The 19,828-nt window shown below is 33.3% G+C and overlaps 1 protein-coding gene and 1 pseudogene across 4 annotated transcripts in view; one reads left to right on the forward strand and one right to left on the reverse strand.

Moving 5' to 3' along the window:
- Positions 1–19,828, forward strand: part of LOC130891755 (uncharacterized) — a 167,966-nt gene that overhangs the window by 132,849 nt on the left and 15,289 nt on the right. The window lies entirely within an intron of this gene.
- Positions 16,536–17,446, reverse strand: LOC130891460 (60S ribosomal protein L7a-like; annotated as a pseudogene).

The following is a 19,828-nucleotide window of genomic DNA, read 5'->3' on the forward strand; positions in this document are numbered from 1 at the left end:
GGGGGGCTCTTTTTTTGTTTTTTGAATTAACTACTGTTGTTCTTTGAAGTGGCAAGTGGATAAAATTATATGTGATTGCCATATCTTGACTTATACGACTTAGACTCCGTTTCAACGTGACGAAATTTGAAAACCATTGTGCGCACAAATATTTGCCGTAATATATTTCGTATTTTTTGAAACCAAAACCTTCCACAAAGAAGCATTTATTGTGCTATAGCATATGATGTGATAAACCAAGAAGTTTTACCCAAGAAAAAGCAGAAAGACCGGTAAGAAAATCAAAAGACCGAGTCGGGGTTGCTGTAAGAAAATTAGCGCGTGAATACCATACTTCAAAGTGTACCATATCGCGGGAATTAGCAAAAAATACCGTATAAGTCGAAAGTGTCCTAAATATAGTTCAAACCAATTAGCACGGATACCAAGATGCCGTCGTCAACTAAGGTAGATGCTTTTTGCGACTGAGAGGGTCTTTGTTATGGACGATGAAAAATTCTTCACACTTTCCAATCCGCGAATCGAAGGAAACGATGGTTTTTATACGACAAACATAGAATAGTGGATTAAAAATGAAGAATATAAAGAAAAAACAAAATTTGCTGATAAAGTTTTGATCTGGTATGCGATTTCGACAAGGGGATATCATCCACACCTTACTTGGATCGAGTAAAGGGCAGGCTGTAGATAATTGTTTTACTAAATTAGTTGATTTAGTATGTCAACATGACGTAGGATCGCTTTGGGCGGACTTAGAGTCCTGCCATTATGTGGGGATAACTCAATCTTTTCTACAAAAACAAATAACTTTCCTAATTTAACTCAGACTCGTCCAACTGAAGATTTTAGGACAATATTATCTTCTAAATTGTATGAAATGGAATAGAAAACACATAATGAAAAATGTTTTATGTTTAGTTGAGAGGCGGGTATAATTAATCTCAATTTTTAAAAACAAGCGTTAGGAAAAAATGCAAATCAGTCGAGGTTAAAGAGAATTTTAGTTAAAGAGAATGTTAGTTGTTAATCACTGAATATTAGGGATGGTCATGATCAAAATGTTTTGTACAAGATGCAATACAGGTCGATTTAAAAGCTCTGTACAACCTTATTTTGTATTGAAAGAATATAACACACTTTTTTATGATTTTTTTCAGTTTTTATCAATTTTAATCGCACTAAATATCAAAACGACTTTCAAAAAAAGAACAAGAATGAGCATTACTGGCTTTAAACACCTTTGTTTACCTTTGATATAAAAATTGATAAAACATGAATGATTATAAATAGTTTATTTGTTTCAAAATAGAACTTTCCTTGAATTCAACACTAAAAAAATAGATTTATTTTTCAACGTAGCGTCATACACTTTTACCAACGATGACCAATAAGTTCGATACCCTTTTTATAATAAAAATCGTCAAGCTTTCCAAAATAGCCATTAACTGCCGACATCTTTGTTGGAAAATTTTTAACCACAGAGCCATTTTTTCAGATTTTTACAGAAAATAATCCGAGGGAGCTAAATCTGGCGCATGAGGTAGCAATTAAAACTTCAATCCATTACTTTTGGCCATAGCAATAACGGATGTCTGAGCTGGTTCATTACCTTGATGAAACAACACTCACTTCTTAGCCAAAAGCGGCCGTTTTTGCTTTATTTCTTCACTAAAACGTTGCAATAAGTTGGCATAATAGTTGCTGTACTGTAGTTTTTCCTTTTTCGAGATATTCAACGAAAATTATCCCACGAGCATCCCAAAATACCAAATTGATATGGTTGTCATTGTCATTGCAGGATTTGGATACTTTTCAAAGAAAAAAAGCAATAAGCAAACAAGTATAAGGTGCAATAAAGGCCGAAGCTACACACTAGATGATTGTACTTAAAAGTATTTCCAGCATCTCGAAAGGAAAAAGGGTGATAAAAATTTTTTCTAACCGTAGCATATTTTTTCTATGCTTTTAGCTTGATAAATGACATAAGTATAAAGTTATGTTAACGCTTAAAAAAATGTAAACATGTAAACAATAATAATGTGCATTGTCTTGATGAAACAACACTTTCTTCTTAGACAAATGCTTGATTTCTTTGCTCAAACGTTGCAATAATACTCGCCGTTGATAGTTTTTCTTTTGTCCAGATAGTCAATGAAAATTATCCCTTGTACATCTCAAAAAACCGACACCATGACTTTGACTGCCGATCTTTGGTTTCTTTGGAGCCGGTTCTCCGCTTTCAGTCCATCGTTTTGATTTTTCTTTTGTTTCGGGTGTGAAGTTTCGTGGATGGTTATGAAACGGCGCGAAAATTCGGTTTTATGTCTGTGAAACAATGCCAAACACTCGATGGAAACATCGCGGCACCCATCTTGCGCATAGTCCAAATTTTCAGTTAATTCAGCATTTCAGTCGACGATCATACAGATTTTCTTCAATATTTCTGGGGTTATCACCTCATTTGGTCGACCATTGCGATGCTGGCCTTCGCAGGTCGTGTGGCCACGTTTAAACTGCTACCCAATATTTTACTGTTCATAACGAAGTAGTAGTCTCACCCAGAGTAGATTCTAGTTAATCTTTCATATTGGTTGGGCTAAGACCTTTCAAATAAAAGTATTGTATTACATTACTATGACCAATTTTTTCCATTTTGACAAATTCACTGAAAATGCTCACTATTAATGACTTCCAAACACATACTAAACAATGTGTAGCGTCTTCAAACTTGTTTATAGATTGTATACTTTCTAATACAGTGGAATTTTTCAAGCAACTACCACCATCTCTAGGACAAGCCAGGTACTTCTGGAATCATCCTCGAAGACTATATTAATAGCTAAGTTTATCAAACTATCGATTATTTTGTAATATTTGCTTTGATTTTTTTATCTTTATCTTCATTTCACATTACAAACATCTAAAACCATAAAATCACTGCTTTCAATGTTTTGAAACACGCTATAAAACGCATTTTTCGTCAATTTTTCATGCGAAAAATTAAATAAGTAATCTATCATTTTCCATCATGTCATGTTCCCACTAACACTGATACTTTTTGTTCATCACTTTGAAGCCTTAATGGAAGCACTTCCTTTGTTGGTCACTATAATTTATCAAATTATCCTAAAATTTATTCAAATGATTGCTACTAGAATCAAAAAGTTTGTCAGTATATTTTGTATAATTTTTATATAATTTGATATCCAGAAAATTTTCGATTACCCGAATTTTTGTCTTTAGAAACTGTCCTTAAGACAAATGACGGTGTGTAAAATCATTATATGTCTTAGAAGACTGTCTTTTACCAAAACAATCCTTCATATGTCTTTAGAGAGTGACTTGAATACAAATGAGATCATTATATGTATCTTGGAACTGCCTTTTACCAAAAAAAAAACCATTATATGTCTTTAGTGACGTTTTTTTTCCAAAAAGAAATCGATAATTGTCATAACGCATTGTCGTAATAACCAAGAACAGTTTGCTAAAACATTATATGTCTTTAGAGACTGTTGTTTCTAAAAACAAACCGTCATATGTGTATAGAGAGTGTCTTTTTTAAAAATAAGCCAACTTTTGTCTTTAGAAAATGTCCTGAAGACAAATGACGGTTTGTCCAATAAAAATCCTTCATATTTCTTTATAAACTGTCTTTAGGGAGTGTCTTGAATACAAATGACATCATCAATGTATCATGGGACTACCTTTTACCAAAAAAAAACCATTATATGTATTTAGAGACTGTCTTTTTCAAAAAGAAGTCGACATTTGTAATAAGGGTACTCTCCTAATGACAAATGACAGTTTGCCAAAGTATCATATATTTTTAGAAACTATCTTCTTCAAAAAGAAGCCTATTTTGTTTTTAGAGATTATCTTGTAGACAAATGATATCCATTAGGAGACTATATTTTACCATAATAAACCATTACATGTCCTTAGGGATTGCCTGTTTTAAAAACAAACCTTCGAATTTCTTTAGAGACTGTCTTGTTCGAAAAGAAGTCGATATTTGTCATTGGGACTTAAATTCATGCTTTTGTTTCTTATTTTAAGTGTTTGTTTCTAAAGATATCGCGCAACCTTATTGCCTCTGGCTACTGGTCCTCTTCCCTCGTCATCTCTATCTATTTTGCTGTGAGATTAAAACTAGTTAATAATATTTAAAGATCATCTTTAATTTCAGCACATATCACTATTGGCATAGTACAGAATTTCGATTTCTGTTTCACCCATTCCGTAACCTATATTATGATTTCATTCATTGTTGCTTTAGGGTTACCCAGAAAATTTTCGATTACCCGAAATCGTCATAAATTTCATAAAATCTGTATCTTTCGTCAACTGTCATAATTGAGGATCATTAAATATTCCACCTTTCAACTTTTCCATCACCAGTTCTTCATTTTCTCTAAAAATGTTAAATCATTTTCTTGCCTTCTGTATATTATAATTATTACCATTAGTGTCAATAAATTTTTTCTTTCAACCTTGAAACTAACAGTTCGGATCCTTGTTTTGAAAAATTGATATCATTAACAGTCCCAAAAAAAAATAATATTCGAGAAGAGGCGCCGATAGAATTTTCGACATTATAATAAAACTTAACTTCGATAAATTCTAAAAACCAGCGTCCTGCTATTGTACGAGGGTAATTAAAAATTGGTTACATTAAAATAACGTAGCCATAACAAGATTACCCTCGTAGAATTTTTAGAAAAATAGATGTTCCAGTTGTTCTAGACCTAATGAAAGATATTCAAAGAAAATTTAGTTGAGGAACAGGGCCGCCTTTATTCGGTTTGAATAAATATTAGTTACGAAGTCATTAATTATGGCAAATAACAAAAGTGTCATTAAAGATGCTTATTACAGAAATATATGGTTAAATATTTTGTACCAAAGCTATTGGGACATACATTACATGTTGCTTTTCCTTTTAAATTCATAAAATTGATTCTAATCTCACTTGTCAAATAATAAACTGATTTACGAAAAGAAAGTAAAAAATTTAAAAACGGAGTCATCGACATCGCTTAACTAAATGTAACATCATCTTTCACCTTCACCCAAAAAAAAATAACGAACAATAGTACACCTATCACTTTCGTTATCTTTTTTTTTCTCAAAGATCTTATAAAGTTATTATTTTTTCAAGATCATCATCACACACCCATTAACTTAGATTAGTTTCGCTTTTACTTTTACTAGACAAGCTACTGCAATTGAAAGTAAGAGGTGCTTTTACACCAGCACGATGAAAACGTAAATTATGTATTTAATAATGTTTATAGCATCGACTAGTATGAAAAATTCACAGTAACTGTTACTAACAATCACCTATTAGTGAGTTAAACAAACTACTGCATCTTTAAAGACTGTCTTTTTAAAAAACAAACCTACAATTCACTTCAGGACAGTCTCTAATGACAAATTTCGTTTCTTTTTTGGAGAAAACATATTAAGCATACAGTAAAGTTCATGCTTTCATTATTGGTAAACAAACCGTACTGATACTAGTCAAGGGAGCCCGATTAGTTCCATGTTATTAGAGAAATATAAGGTTATCATGAATCTGAATAAGTATCTTTAATGACACTTTTCTTATTTGCCATAATTAATGACTTACTAACTAATAAAAATTATATTATTCAAGCTGAATGGAGGCGTCCGTGTTCCTCAACTAAATTTTCTTTGAATATCTTTCATTAGGTCTTGAACGACTGGAACATCTATTTTTCTAAAAATTCTACGAGGGTAATCTTGTTATGGCTACGTTATTTTAATGTAACCAATTTTTAATTACCCTCGTACAATAGCAGGACGCTGGTTTTTAGAATTTATCGAAGTTAAGTTTTATTATAATGTCGAAAATTCTATCGGGGCCTCTTCTCGAATATTATTTTTTTTTGGGACTGTTAATGATATCAATTTTTCAAAACAAGGATCCGAACTGTTAGTTTCAAGGTTGAAAGAAAAAATTTATTGACACTAACGGTAATAATTATAATATACAAAAGGCAAGAAAATGATTTAATATTTTTAGAGAAAATGAAGAACTGGTGATGGAAAAGTTGAAAGGTGGAATATTTAATGGTCCTCAATTATGACAGTTGACGAAAGATACAGATTTTATGAAATTTATGACGATTTCGGGTAATCGAAAATTTTCTGGGTAACCCTAAAGCAACAATGGATGAAATCATAATAAAGGTTACGGAATGGGTGAAACAGAAATCGAAATTCTGTACTATGCCAATAGTGATATGTGCTGAAATTAAAGATGATCTTTAAATATTATTAACTAGTTTTAATCTCACAGCAAAATAGATAGAGATGACGAGGGAAGAGGACCAGTAGCCAGAGGCAATAAGGTTGCGCGATATCTTTAGAAACAAACACTTAAAATCAGAAACAAAGGCATGAATTTAAGTCCCAATGACAAATATCGACTTCTTTTCGAACAAGACAGTCTCTAAAGAAATACGAAGGTTTGTTTTTAAAACAGGCAATCCCTAAGGACATGTAATGGTTTGTTATGGTAAAATATAGTCTCCTAATGGATATCATTTGTCTACAAGATAATCTCTAAAAACAAAGTAGGCTTGTTTTTGAAGAAGACAGTTTCTAAAAATGTATGATACTTTGGCAAACTGTCATTTGTCATTAGGACAGTACCCTTATTACAAATGTCGACTTCTTTTTGAAAAAGACAGTCTCTAAATACATATAATGGTTTTTTTTTGGTAAAAGGTAGTCCCATGATACATTGATGATGTCATTTGTATTCAAGACACTCAAAAGACAGTTTCTTCTGACATATAATGGATTGTTTTGATTGGACACACCGTCATTTGTCTTCAGGACAGTTTCTAAAAACTAAAGCTGGGTTCTTTTCGAGGAAGACACTCTCTATACACATATGACGGTATGTGTTTAGAAACAATAGTCACTAAAGACATATACTGCTTTGGCAAACTGTCATTTGTCATTTTAGGACAGTACCTAATGACAAATGTCGATTTTTAAAAAAAAAACAGTCACTAAAACTTAAAATGGTTTTTTTTTGGTAAAAGGTAGTCCCATGATACATTGATGATGTCATTTGTATTCAAGACACTCCCTAAAGACAGTTTCTAAAGAAATATGAAGGATTTTTATTGGACAAACCGTCATTTGTCTTCAGGACATTTTCTAAAGACAAAAGTTGGCTTCTTTTTAAGGAAGACACTCTCTATACACATATGACGGTTTGTTTTTAGAAACAACAGTCTCTAAAGACATATAATGTTTTGGCAAACTGTCTTTGCTCATTACGACAATGCCTTATGACAAATTTCGATTTAAAAAAACAATCACTAAAGACTTATAATGGTTTTTTTTGGTAAAAGGTAGTCCCATGATACATTGATGATGTCATTTGTATTCAAGACACTCCCTAAAGACAGTTTCTAAAGAGATATGAAGGATTTTTATTGGACAAACCGTCATTTGTCTTCAGGACATTTTCTAAAGACAAAAGTTGGCTTCTTTTTAAGGAAGACACTCTCTATACACATATGACGGTTTGTTTTTAGAAACAACAGTCTCTAAAGACATATAATGTTTTGGCAAACTGTCTTTGCTCATTACGACAATGCCTTATGACAAATTTCGATTTAAAAAAACAATCACTAAAGACTTATAATGGTTTTTTTTGGTAAAAGGTAGTCCCATGATACATTGATGATGTCATTTGTATTCAAGACACTCCCTAAAGACAGTTTCTAAAGAGATATGAAGGATTGTTTTGATAAAAGACAGTCTCCTAAGACATTTAATGATTTCACGCACCGTCATTTTTTTCCGGGGCAGTTTCTAAAGACAAAAGTTGTCTTTTTATTGAGGAAGACACTCTCTAAACACATATTACGGTTTATTTTCAGAAAAAACAGTCTCTTAACACAATCTCCCAAGAAATATAATGATTTGACCAACCGTTATTTGTCTTTAGGATAGTGCCTAATGAAAAATGTCGGCATTTTTTAGAAAAAGTCTCTACACATCTAACTGTTTGCTTTAGTAAATGACAGTCTTCTAACACATGCATCTAATGGTTTGACAAACCGGTCAGTTATGTTTAAGGCAGTCTCTAAAGACAAATGCGACAGAAGTAAATTCCGTCGATATAAGCAAAGCTTTCGATCAAACCAAACGGTTTATGCGGATGACACAGAAATTGCAATGAGTGAGATTGAGTAACATCTCCAAAAAAACCCAAAATCCGCGCAAAACATATAAAACGACGAAAAAATTTAGTAGAAAAACAAAACCAAATGGCTGGGCGTGACAATGGACCAAAGACTCACTTCTAACGAACACAGTGGACCAGCGAGGACAACATCAATCGAATTAATCAGTAAAAAAAATCAATCAAGGATATACCTCGAAACTGGATCACAATAAGTATAGGATGTAAGCAGAGTTTCCAACCGACAAATTAAGGAACCTTGCCCGAGAAGACTATAGGACACACGAGAGTCTAAGGGGAAAATGGATCTATAGGTTGAATTAGTACAATAAAAAAACACCAATAAACAAAAAATCACGCATCTCCGAAAAAGCGAGTTAGAATTTTCCCGTGAAGAATCTAGAAAATAAAAAATATTTAAAATAATCATTCAGTGTGTAAAGGTTTCGAACAATAATCGACATTTTTTAAACTACACTTTCTACGATTCGTTTCGATAAAAAGATCATTAACTAGTACTGCAGGAAAGACATGAGAAAGTAGGATTAAATCATTTGAAAAACCATAAAAAGTATAGCAAGTGAAGGTACTATTATAGAATAAGATAAATTGTCGATTTTTGTTCATGTTCCATTTAATTTAATTACATCTCTGATGTTGTTTTGCTTCCACGTGTCTGCGATTCGTAAACGGCGTTATTTAAATATCTTACATACGAGGTTTATTCACAAACTTTCGTTTAGTTATACAAGGTGTCCCGCTCACGAACCGACAGAGAACAGAAGCGTTTAGGGGAGCCTAAAATATAACGAGGTGGATCCATGAGGAGTCGTAGGGCCGTTAAATTGCGAAAATAATAATTTTATCGCAGCCCTTTAAATTTTTAATTCGAAAATACCAAATTAGGTACACCATATGAAACTAGCAATGGCATTGAATAATGGTAATTAGTAAGCGATCGAAGGGGTTAATTATGGGGATCTAGTAAAAAATTCCATACAAATTGGGACAATAAAAATAAAGAATAGTATTTTATAAGACACCCTCTATTTGTGGATCTGATTACAACAAAAAAATTAATGATATTTCCCCGTGGATAAGATTATGTGATTCGTGAAAAAATAAATAAGAAAGGTGATGTTTTAACATCAAGCCCCCCTTTAGAAAACATATCAATATGTGAACTGTAAAGTTTACTCGGTAACTCCCTTCAGATTCTACTGTTTTAGTCATGAATTCAACACTTTTTATTTGGGCAAAACCAAATCCAAATCATTAAACTCTAATTAGTTAACCAAATGCGGTGCTTTGGAACTGACAGAAGCCGTAAATCCTGTTTCAATATTTTCGTTTTCAGAACTGCTTGAACACTGGAATTCCAAACGGTTGGAAATCGGCTATGAGGTCATTAAAGGCCTTTCAATTCTTGAGTTGAATTTACCTTTGTAGCATAAAATTTTTCCTTAACAGGATAAGATTTAAGAAATGTAATTATTATTGACTCCACGCATGCTATTGCCGTGTAAAATTAAAAGTTTAATCAGATATTGGGGGCCTTAATGTGAAACAAACAACAGTTTGAGTCCCAGACCGCAATAGATGTTTGTTTCATACCAAGGCCTCCATACTTATTTAACTGTGAAAAATATGATCCTATACTGATTAGACTGGATTTTTGTGAAACGTTACAAGAAACTAAAGAGTATCCGTTTTATCGATGCGGTTTATAATAAAATTGTTTATATCAGCATCGGATATTACTTCATAATTTTCAAATCAAAATATTCCGAAAACTGTATATAATATTGATTAAAAAGTTATGTTCAATACTATTTGATACGAACCGTGTAACTAGCGCCCTCTATGAGAGACAGACATAAAAACAAATTCATTAGATGTATTAGCTTACAAAACGTATAAAATTTAAATACGATGTTGCCAGTAGTTGTACAAAATCGTAAAAAACGTCTTTTTCTTCAAATATTTTTCAGTTTTCTATATATTCTATAGTCGGAATCATCTTTTTTTTGGTACATTTTGATATTATTGATATATAATTTAAATACATTCTATTATTAACAAATTTTTCGCATAATTTTAGATAGATTTATTTATTTTTTGCTTCGTATATGAAATTGTGAAATTTTCTATGGCAATAAAGCATATTCCCTCTATTATTATCTTTAATAACATCTAGTTTTTCTCTTAGTATTCGCAAAGTTATCTGATTAAACGCAACTCGAACTTGTTATTGTTATTGATGACTCTTTAACTAAATAATTTAACTGTTTAGTTAGCATAACTAAATAGGCAATTTATCGAATATTAAATAAATGTAATGCTGAGTATATAATGAATCCCATTATTATCGGTATAAAATAATAAATTGATTGATCTACAATATTATTTTTTGTTTTATTTATGGTTTTCATTGATTCCAATAAAGGTAGGTACTAGAAATCGTAATAGTAACACAGCTATCAACTATTACCTTTTTAGTTACTACTAATTATGATTCTATATATATATATATATATATGACATGTATATACATACATGACATGTGTTGTTTGAAAAAAATACTGCAGGCAGAACGAATAAATAATGATTGTTAATTTATAACACTCGTTTGTACAAAAATGGTACGACTAATTAAATAGAATTAAAAGTGAAAGTACGTGTGTAGGTGGTATATGTAGAGTATTTTGAATACTTTCATTTTTATTATTATTTTTAATTTATACCGTTTAAATTAGCAAGTACCGTTGTCAAGAATTCCTCCACATTATTCAACTCTAATGTATTATAATTATGTTAATTATGAATTATTGTCTAATGAGAGATTTTTTTAAAGAAATTGATTACTCTAGCAAGCAAGCAAAATGTACTATTAGAAAAAAAAAAGAAATAATTTTCAATATTCTTTATAATCTAAAGAAGCATATTCGTCAAAAGTTTTCTTCAATTAAGCGTAATTTTGTCTTAACGTGTCATATGCTGGACGACGTTATTGTCAATTTCGCAAATTTTTTGAAATATTCTACGTCGAAGCTGTTGCTAATTTACGGCTTCCCAATCCTAACTTTTCTACTAATTATCGCCCAAAACGCTTCAATAAAGCGAACCTGGGGGATTATCTTCTTTCGTCATTGGAATATTGTGTATCAATAAAATCAATCAATTTTGAAAGACATCTCTCTGTATAAATATACACCCCACAAATATTTTAAATGTGTTGTCTGTTTTTCGAATTTTATTATAATTACGAATTAAAACACCTTTGGCAACATTCATTTTATATCAGTTTTATCTACAGAGGACAAAAAGTTTCATTTACCAAAACATAGAAAATATCCAAAAAATTGTACAAAACATCTATACAAAAAAGTGAACGGTACTTAAACTAAAACCAGCAAATGAATTTCTAATAGCGTGTGCTGCCGCCCCTCGCTCTAATTACAGCTTCCATTCGTCTTGGAAGGCTTCTAAACAGGTTCTGGACGTATCTTTTCGGCATGTTTTCCCAGAAGTTGAAAAGAACATTTTGATTATCATCTAGTGTATCATCTGTGTAGAATTTGCCATCCTAGATGGTCCCAGACATGCTCTATTGGGTTAAGGTCCGGGCTACGTGCAGGCCAATTCAGGGTGGGTATCTCGACCTCTTCTAAGTACTGCAGAACCACTCTAGCAGCGTGTGGACGAGCATTATCGTGCATTAGCACAAAGTTATCACCGATATGAGGCGTGTAGGGCACTACATGGGCTTCTAGGATATTGGTTATGTACCTGTCAGCATTTAGTCTTCCATCATTCACTGGTACTAACTCCGTACGACCCTCGAAAGAAATTCCTTCCCAAATCATGATAGAGCCCCCACCAAATCTTTCAGTTTGACAAAAATTAACCTGATCGTGGCGTTCACCACGTCGCCTATATACTAGTACACGCCTATCTGATAAATAAAGACAAAATCTTGATTCAACCGTGAAGAAAATATGATCAATCTTGAATATTCCAATTTGCGTCTTCTCGAGCAAATTACAATCTTTCTACTCGATGTTCTCTGATAAGACGTGGACCTCTTGCTGGCACTCTGGCTCGTATACCTGCTTCTCTCAGCCTATTTCGAACTGTTTGTAGGCTTATTCAGACATTACGAGCAGCCAACAGATCTGTTTGCAGCCTTCGAGCGGTGGTACTACCGAAGTTACCCTTCCGCGACCTTGTACGGGTCTTCTGGTTAGCTGCCCTGTTTCTTGGTAGCGAATAACAACTCTGGATATGATGTTTTGTTGAACTCCAATTACTCGGGGATGTATCTTTGATTGTGGACATCTTGTATGAGCGCGATGATTCTAGCGGCTTCTTCATTCGTCACATGTCTTGTTAAACGTTGAGGCACATCCATTATTAACAAAATAAATCTAAATTTTCACTATAAAATAACACAATTTGCTTAGAAAGTTCTCGATCTCAATGCATTCTCCAAGACAGAAACGATTTACTCGATCATTTTTGCTTCCAAAGAAATTTGTAAGAAATTGCGATATTTTTTTGCCCATGATAAGAAACCAAAAATATCTATTAAGTTGATATATATACGGATTGTCCCAAAAAACTAAAATTAAGTATTAAAAATATCCTAAAATACCAGTGATGCGATAATTTTTGTGGGGTGTATATGTACATCCACCGCTTCACCCTCACACGCCCGACTTAAGGACGTGAAATGTCTACTTCGGGATATGGTACACCAGACCAACACTTTATCAAATTTCTTTTTGGAATTATATTTAACTTCATTAAGACAATTTTCTATGTCATTCGTGTAAAATAAATCATTGTCTTTAATTTCTGAATGTGATAAGATGAAATATCATCCAATAAAATAACTCTGTTCTCTTTGAGATGACGTCCTCTTAATGCACGCAACTGATCTTCAGTATATTTTGGATATTCCTTCTATTTTTGATGTTCCATTCTCTTTCTCTTCAATTCTCGACTTATGGTCATTTGGGAGACCCGAAATCAGCGAACCAACCAGTCCTTAGCACATTCCACCAAACTATTTGACTGGATTTAGTCAAAGCTCTAGGCCAGGGATCAGCAACCTGAGGCTCTTTGAATTTGAGGCTATGACTCTTTCGCTCCATGCGTAAATATCATATATAACGAGGATTCTATCTTTTAGGTAGTTGTACTCGCTTTTTTCGCGTCCAGCCCTGTAACACACGTCATCACGATCGTTAGCAAGGTTGCCACGTCTATCATAATCGTAATAATCGAATCTGTCACGTTTTTTGTTTTGATAGATTTACTCCGTAAATAAAACCAATAAAAATGTTTTGTTTATTTATTTTCTGAAATTTATTCTTATCTACTTACCTATTTTGGAAAACATGAATTATTTAAATTGTTGCAGAGGATCTATTTTGGTGTAAAAATGATTTCGAATAGAAATTCGAAATAAAAATCGTCTTCCATCTTACCAGGTCGCAGATGCTCTTATTCTTGGGATCATAAGTTTATCTTTTTATCAGATATGTGTATTCCCAAGGTCCAAAAGAAGAACTGGATGGATAGATGTAGTGAATGAATGATGCAAAATGTATAATAGAAATAAAGCCGAATTTTTGCGTCGTTCCATAACCATAGATGAATCGTAAGCCCATTACTTCACACCCGAAACAAAAGAACAATAAAAACAATGGACTGAAATGGGAGAACCGGCTCCAAAGACCGTTCCATCTGCAGGCAAAGTCTTGGTGTCGGTTTTATGGGATGCGTGTGGGATAATTTTCATTAATTATCTTGTGAAAGAAGAAACTATCAACGGCGACTATTACGCGAACTTTTTGCAACGTTTGAGCGAAGAAATCAAGTAAAAATGGGCCGCATTTGGCCAAGAAAAAAGTGTTGTTACAATGCACCAGCACATACAACAGTTATTGCAGTGGCCAAAATTGATGAATTAAAGTTTGAATTGCTACCTCATGCACCCTATTCTACAGATTTAGCCCCCTCGGATTATTTTTGTTCCCAGACCTGAAAAAATCGCTTGGTGGTCAAAGATTTTCCAACAATGAAGAGGTGATTCCGGCAATTGATGGCTATTTTGAGGAGCTTATTATAAATAGGGTATCGAAGTTATTGAACATCCCTGAGAAAAGTCTATGGTGCTGAAAGGAGATTACGTTGATGAATCAATGGGCTAGGTACTTCTGGAACTATCCTCGTATATACTTTTTTGGATATCTTGTACTTGTACGCCATAACTAAGTTAAAATTTGACATAAATTGGAAAATTTTAAAATCTGTGTTTTCTATGGCGAATCGTTATTTAGAATTGGATGTAATAGTCCAGGATTTCTGGCTCCAGGATTACTATCAAGCTAATTTTCTGTGAGTAGCTTCGTTTCGATGAGAAGGCAGAAATAAAATGAGTCGATTTGATAATTCTCAAAAATTTATTACTAACTGGGGACTTTTTTGTTAAATCTCTTTCCAACATGTACAAGGTCATAAAAAATGATTACTAACGAGCTGATTTTTTGACTTAGTTAATATTTATTTTTATCTAAAACTTGTTACATACATCTTCTTAATTAAAATATCACGAAAGTTGCGTCCTCATGGTTTTCTGTCTTTTACTATTTATCTACGTTTGGAATCGTAATTACAATGAACAATTAAATTGTTCGTTACAGAATTATAAAGTCAATTTTTTCCCTGCAGCTTTATCCCTTAAATTTTTTAATAATCTGTTAGTAAAATTGAAACTAATAATTAAATAAGTTATGCAAGTAGAAGTTGATTTAATAAAATTTCTAATATACGTCCAATCCTATAACAAGCGTAAAATTTAATGATACCTCGATGATATGGGTAAGTATGTCATTGATTGGAGAGATTCTCGACCTCGGGGCAATTTTCAATTCCAAATGAAGAAGCTGCACCTGATCAAGCAGCGAAAGTGAATCGGTTGCCTCGAGGCGGTCCTTTTACATTACCCTTAAATGTGAAATGCATTCGTTTTTACTTTCATTGATTCGGACTTTTCAATATTTGTCTCCACTTTTAGGAACATTAATCTCACAATAAATTGAAAGTAGTATCTGTTTGTTCATCAATGTTAAAAGATATTTATTTACAATTGCAATTTGATGTTTGCAATCGAAAGAAACATTGCACCAGAAATAAATGCTAGGGAAAACTTTAAACGGCAATTTCACTTTTAACAATCGCAGAAACGAATAGTTAATATATTGTTACGAACAAGCTCACAAAATTGGTCCTTAGGTCGGCCCTGTCCAGCTACAATGAAATTATAAATTCGTAGAATTCGCGCGGTGCCTTTAATCTCTTTTTATAAACAGCAAGCGCGCCTTATAGAAGGCGCTTTATTACAGTATTTCTTCTACGGCGATGTACCCCTCGCCCCACCCTCTTGGCTGTTTATTGGTGGTATATTATGATTTGGACCAATAACGATGACGCGGCGCGTTTCGCCCGGGATGTTCACGTGCTGATAACGCACTGATCATTGTTTTGGTTTACTATTTTAGACTTTAGCGTTTTGTTCGTCTATCTGTGGCAGCTAAAAAAATTTTTTAAAGGCAATAATATTTTGATATTTGTTTATTTAAAAACTTATCATTTTTGTTATGACTGAAATCAAGTTAAAACTGACTATTAATTAAAAAATATATATATACAGGAAATAAGAAACCTTGAAAAAAATCTGTAGCCTTTTTATAAAGTAATAATTATATACAGGAACATAAAAATTAACATCTGCTTTTTTCGCAACGTCCTACAACATTGTTGTCTCAGTTTCTACATATCTGTTATTGAAATTAAAACGAGGTTTTGTTACGAAAATCGAAATTAGTTGAAGATAATCTAAAAAATTATTCAATTACAAATTATATCTCAATATGTCTTAAGTCATGAAGATCAATTTTATACTCAAGGGTTTATTTCACGTTCAAGTATATATCAAATTAAAAAAAAAATTATTTCGTGTGATGAAATTAAAACGTTTACCACGAAACTACTTAATAATAATTAATTTTTTGTGAGAATTAGAAAGTTATGTGTACTAATAATGGTTTTATTTTTAAAACGTTAGCAAGGATAATGAAAGTACTTCCACGACAAGGATCCACTTGCTACGAATATCTACTTAGAGTTGATCCTTATTTAGGTTTATTTATAAATAGTACAAGATTATTTTATTTCAAATTTAATTACCTCTAAACACGATAAAGCAGGACAGGAAAGAAATCCAATCCATCTTTTAAAAACTTTCATTCTTCGACAGCGATTTGTAGCATATCTCAAGATATTGTTTTTGAGCCAATTCCTTAGCTTTCGCTTTCTCTATCTTAGTAATACGAGCGGTGGATTTAGAACCCAGTAAACCACCACCTCAGTGCCTCCTGATCTCATCGACACGATCGTTAAAGTTCGTTTTGAAGTCTCCAGAATCGTCGAGCTAAATCAACTGCAGTACAAATCTTTATTCTTACTAAAATTCCAAGACTAACTTTACCTTTTTTTCTACAAAGAGCTGGTAGGAATAGTACCAACTCAATTGAGTAGACATCGTGTGCAATAACAACCAATTGTGCTTTTTTCTATTCGATAAGTTTGGTAACGGTATTTGTACCAGCTTTTGAAGTGTTGGGCTTCTTCGAAGGCGCCTCTTCCTTTTTGGCAACCTTTGCTTCAGCTTTGGCCTTCAACTTATTCTTCTTTTAGAGAGCAATTTCATGCCTGTATTTTTCCAGCACTTTGAACAGTTGTGTAGCTGTTTTGTTTATCGATAGTTTGAAAACAGCCTTTTGCATTTGAATACGAATTTATTCATATTCAGACTTGGATATCCTGACCAATTCCAAAGTTTCTAGGTCTCTTTTCAAAAAGAGGATTAACTTCTTCCTTTACTTAGACTTTGTTAACTGCTAATGGAGCTGCAGCTACTCTTTTCCCACTTTCTTCTCGGGCTTCTTTTGTACCATATTGGTAGATAAATCCTTCTAGGATTCTTTTAACAATAAAAAATATAATTTTACACCACCGACAACCTCACCTCGATAATCTGAATACCAATGATCGAAGAACACTAAAATTGGGTTCTAGATGACTTATTCCACCTCCACCTCCACGTTCCACAGACGTATTCATTTATTTCGATGAACTGTATACCCAATTACCAGCTCCAGACTCTCGCGCGACACCCCTAGAGGATCTCAATACAAGTTTGGCCGAGAGAGGCTGCAGAAATGCTAGATATCCACACTCTCGATTCATTCCGTTGTTCGCCAAGTCTACTATCAAATGGACGTGATTCAAGTGGCATATATCATTTAAATGTGAGACACAACGGAACTCCTGAGCACTACTCCTGGCAGCGAACGAAATTCAACTAGAAAATACTGAAGATCCCCAGGGTCACAGCAAGAAAATGGGACACAATTGATTCTTTGGGTGGCCATATTCATTGCATCCTGATGCATTTATAATACTATATTTATTTCTTTGCTTATCCGATTCCATTGGTAAATTATTTCATTTTTATCCTTGTTGAGGAGGTCAAGGAACACACAGGGCGTGGTAGGGTAAGGTATTGTTACGTTCCATAGCAATCAATCCATCTCACCTCGTCAAGTTACATCTTCTAAAAATGAATGAGGAGAGAGTTGGGTTGGGTCGGCTATTTTATTTGGCTGGGAAACCAGTCCACCAGGTTACAGGAAAACTGGAGGAAAAGTACGCCTTAAGAGAGGGTTTCGCCAAATGACAATGGAAGGATTGTCAAGGAAAACAATTTGCCGGAGGTCTCTGTAGGCCGCCGATAGTAGTCGAAGGGGGTGGAAAAGTTTTGGACTTTGAGGAAAGTAGATGTCTAGTAGTGTTGGCAAAGGATTCGATGGTGTGAATCACATATCGGACTTATAGGACTTATATCTGTAAGATTTATGTAAAAATTTAACATTTAACGTAAAAAATATGATAAAAACTAACACAAATCGCTCTGAAAAATCACTCTCGTACGAGGGTTGCTTCTTAAGTTTTGAGATATAGTAACACTGACGTGAATATGTCAAATCTGATATTGCCATCATGAAGTTTGACATTTTTAATGGTGTACGTACTCCGTGTTGTCATACGAGTGCTATTCGAGTTGTTTACATGATTTTCTATGTTTTTCGACGTAGATCGACGTAGATCAACTTGCTTCGAGACACCTGGATTTTCAATCGTGGTCTCACTTCACTACAGGATGAATGGTGTCGTGAATGGTCGTACAAAACTGTCTGTTCTACCTAAACTGATATTGGCCATCATTCAATCACACTAGCATACATTCAATATTCATTGGCTGTCAAAAATATTTGTTTGCATAATTTCACAATCGCCAAAAAAAAGCTCGTGCCGATTGGTGCGAAGAAATGCTGAAAAAATTTAATAGCGGTGCTTCAAAAGATGGTTGGGGGACCCAATCGTAGAAAACATTCGTTTTTGAACAGTCAAAACATCGAATCATCCGCCGTACAGTCCTACGAAAGTGTTTTGATCTTAATGAATAATGAAGCCATATCAAATTATAAATATTTGTTGTTGTTATTTATCTATCTCGAAACTTAAGTAGCAACCCTCGTATACCGAATAAAAGAAAAATCTCAAAACTGCAAATAAAGTTGAAAATATACCCAGATTGACTTAGATCATACCTCATTTATAATTATTAACGACAAAAATGCACCGCCTTTCGTCTGTTACTTGTCCTTCGCATTTAATTGATGTTTCCTCATTGAATTAAATCGCTGGGTTTGACATGAACAAAGAACGAATAAAAAATATTTTTCTTCGGAATTAATAATAAAAGCAAATAATGTCTCTTTATGTGATGGTGTACGCAAGCCAGCTAAAACGTTTTAGTAAGTAATGGAGTGTTTATAATTGATCGAAAATTATATATATATTATAATAATTTATTCACAATTTGATAAATGAAATGCTGAACGTTTACTTATGAAGTAATGGAAGATAGCATTTGATTGGCGAAAGTTTTTTTACAATCTGTTACTGTAGACATCAATTCGACTCGATCTTGACAGAAACATCAGTATAATTGTTCATTATACAGAGTCGTGTTGGTTAATTGTGTGGTTGACATTAGCAAAACCGTACAAAAAACTCCTCAGTTCATTATACAAGGTGTGTACGTTAAATATGTCGAGTTAGGAAGATTCTATCTGAAACTGGAGCTTTTGCGGAATTTTGGAAATTCGAAATGTTCTATAAGACAGAAAAAAGACGGTTTCGAGGGATAACAAAGATACCAAAAAGACATTACGTTCATTATACAGAGTCGTGTTGGTTAATTGTGTGGTTAACATTAGCAAAACCGTACAAAAAACTCCTCAGTTCATTATACAAGGTGTGTACGTTAAATTAGTCGAGTTAGGAAGATTCTATCTGAAACTGGAGCTTTTGCGGAATTTTGGAAATTCGAAATGTTCTATAAGACAGAAAAAAGACGGTTTCGAGGGATAACAAAGATACCAAAAAGACATTACGTTC

The sequence above is a fragment of the Diorhabda carinulata genome, chromosome 3 (genome assembly GCF_026250575.1).
Source record: "Diorhabda carinulata isolate Delta chromosome 3, icDioCari1.1, whole genome shotgun sequence".
NCBI classification, from domain to species: domain Eukaryota; kingdom Metazoa; phylum Arthropoda; class Insecta; order Coleoptera; family Chrysomelidae; genus Diorhabda; species Diorhabda carinulata.